Raw genomic sequence first — 3,051 nt, forward strand, 5'->3', positions numbered from 1 at the left:
GTATTCAGATACCATCAGTTCTTTCTCTGTAGATGGATTGCAATTTTCATAAGTCCTTCAGCATTGTCTTGGATTGCATTGTCTTGCATTGATGAAAATAACCAAGTCCTTTACAACAGATCATCTTACAATATTGCTGTTATTTTGTATATAGTACATTTCACTTTGTATCAGCATATGTAGGTCTTTCCAGGTTTTTCTGATAGCATCCTTCTCATCATTTTTTTTTTTACATGAAAAACTGTTTACTATGACAAAGACATCACACAATTTTTATGATCTTGGTCTTTCCTTCTGCCTTTGTACAAGGTCAGAAGAGAAACATTTGCAACTTTCACAGCCTTGAAGTGGACTCCAGGAATATCACCAACAGCATGACCTTTTCGACCAAATCCAGCAACCAAAACTTCATTGTTTTCCTCAATAAAGTTCAAGCAACCATCATTGGGAACAAAGGCGGTGATTTTTTTGCCATTCTTAATCAGCTGTACTCACACACTTCCTGATGCAGAATTGGGCTGCTTGACTTCAACACCAACTTTCTCCAAGACAATCCCTTTTACATGAGATGCTCCTCCAAATGTGTTGGCCTTCAAGGCTGTGCCCAAATGAGCTTTCTTGTATTGTTTGTCATGGCCACTTTTGGTCTCTTCTGTGGGCTGCGGAGCTTTCTAGCTGTATGAAGACCACGGCACTTACCCATGCTGCCGCCATCCAGGCTGAAGCAAAAGAGACCTACTCATCATTTTTAATAGTAAACTACATTTATATAGTATGTTAAAGAGAGATTTCCTTACAATAAACCCATGAGGTTGATTATTGCAACAACAGTAATAGAAAAAATTTATATAGTACCTTATACCTGACAAAGAATTTTCTTCACAATAGCCCAGCAAAGTAAGTACTATACATTTTAATATCATCATCATCAATCAATCCTCATTAATCAATCCTAGTCTTCATCCAATTATCATTAATCCCTCCATCCATCAGTTGTCGTCATTATCATCTTACATTGCTTTTGCCTCTGCTTCAAAATTTTCAGTTACTATTGCTGTGTTTCCCTCCATCCTATTCCCTCCCCCATGATATTTACTCTATTTTCTATCTTCTTTCACCTACACCTCCTCAAAAGTGTTGTGTTTCTGACTGCTCCATCCCCCAATCTGCCCTCCCTTCTTTCACCCCTCCCCCCTTATTCCCTTCCCCTCTTACTTTCCTGCAGGATTAAATAGATTGCTCTATCCAATTGAGTATGTATGTTATTCTCTTTTTGAGCCAATTCTGATGAGAGTAAGACTCACTCACTCCCCCAAACCTCCCCCATCTTCCCCTCTACTGGATAAACTTTTTTCTGGCTTCTTTTAGGTGAGATACTTTACCCCATCCACCTCTCCCTTTCCCTTTCTTCCAGTGCATTCCTTTCTTGCCTCTTAATTTTAATTTTTTAAAGATATAATCCTTCATATTCAACTCACACTTGTGCCCTCTGTCTAATATACTCCATCCACCTGCCCTAATAGATGAGAAAGTCTTATGAGTTCTAAGTATCATATTCTCATGTAGGAATATAAAACAATTTAACCTTTTAAAATCCCTTATGGTTTCTTTTTCCCTTTTCCCTTCCTGTGCTTCTCTAGGCTCTTGTATTTGAAAGTCAAATTTTCTATTCAGCTCAAATCTTTTTATCATGAATGCCTGAAAGTCCTCCCTTTCATTGAATTCCCACTTCTTCCCCTGAAAGATTATACAAAGTTTTTCTAGGTAGGTGATTCTTGGTTGTAATCCCAATTCTTTTGCCCTCTGGAATATCATATTCCATGCCCTTTGATCCTTTAATGTAGAAGCTGATCAATTTTGTGTTATCTTGACTGGCTCCACAGTACTTGAATTGTTTCTTTCTGGCTGCTTGCCATATTTTCGCCTTGACCTGGGAGCTCTGGAATTTGGCTATAAGATTCCTGGAAGTTTTCATTTTGGGATCTTCTTTTAGGAGGTGATCAGTGGATTCTTTTATACTAGAGCAATTTTCCCTGAAAATTTCTTGGAAAGATGATGTCTAAGTTCTTTTTTTGATCGTGGCTTTCAAGTAGTACAATAATTTTAAACTTATCTCTCCTGGATCTATTTTCCAGGTCAACTATTTTTCCTAGGAGATATTTCACATTGCCCTCTATTTTTTCATTCATTTGGATTTGCTTTATTGTGTCTTGATTTCTCATAAAGTCATTAGCTTCCATTTGCTCAATCCTAATTCTTAAGCAATTATTTTCTTCAGAGAACTTTTGTATCTCCTTTTCCATTTGGCTTTCAAGCTGTTAACTTTTTTGCACATGACCCTCCTGCATCACTCTCATTTCACTGTGCGCATTTTTTCTCTACCACTCGGTTAGTTTTATCTTCGAAAGTCAGGGCTTTTTGAGGCACTTTCATGGCTGTGAGGAGCAAATTCATATTTTTCTTGGGAAGCTTTGGACATAGGGAACCTTTGAATTTGTGTATTTAGTTGTGAGGGTGTATTTTGGATCTTCTTGTCACCAAAGTAACATTTCTTAGTGTGCATTTTTTTTCTGTCTGCTCATTTTGTAAGCCGATTTATTGACTTTAAATGCTTCTTAAAGTGGGGCACTGCTTCCAGGGCACACTGTCCCAAACTTCAGGGGGATCCCAGATGGTATGATTTTAATGAGAGGCATGTTTCTACACTCCCCTGGCCTTTGCTTGGTCTGTAAGTAACCACAAGCTTTGCTTGCTCTTTAACCCAAGAACAGAATTCTGTTTCACTATGGTTGCAAACTCTGGCAGTGTCTGTGTACCTTCCCACCTGGGCCATCACTCAAGACTGCTTCTTGGTTCTGAGCACTGGCAACACAACAGAGTTCTGCCTCAGCACCAGCAGAGACCCCTGCAATCTCCTCACTGCCCACCACTTGACCTCCTCACCAGTCTGTGAGCTGAGTTCCAGAAGTAACCACTGCCTCATCTGATCAAGGCTCAGGAGACCTGATTCTCTGGGGCTGGGCTAGATTTGTAGTCTGGGTCTGTACTCCA

General features: G+C 39.3%; 1 pseudogene; it reads right to left on the reverse strand.

Annotated features, from left to right (window-relative positions):
• Positions 1 to 273: 273 nt before the first annotated feature.
• LOC122744660 lies at positions 274 to 703 on the reverse strand (annotated as a pseudogene).
• Positions 704 to 3,051: the final 2,348 nt, after the last annotated feature.

This window comes from Dromiciops gliroides, chromosome 2 (assembly GCF_019393635.1).
Source record: "Dromiciops gliroides isolate mDroGli1 chromosome 2, mDroGli1.pri, whole genome shotgun sequence".
In the NCBI taxonomy this organism is placed as follows: domain Eukaryota; kingdom Metazoa; phylum Chordata; class Mammalia; order Microbiotheria; family Microbiotheriidae; genus Dromiciops; species Dromiciops gliroides.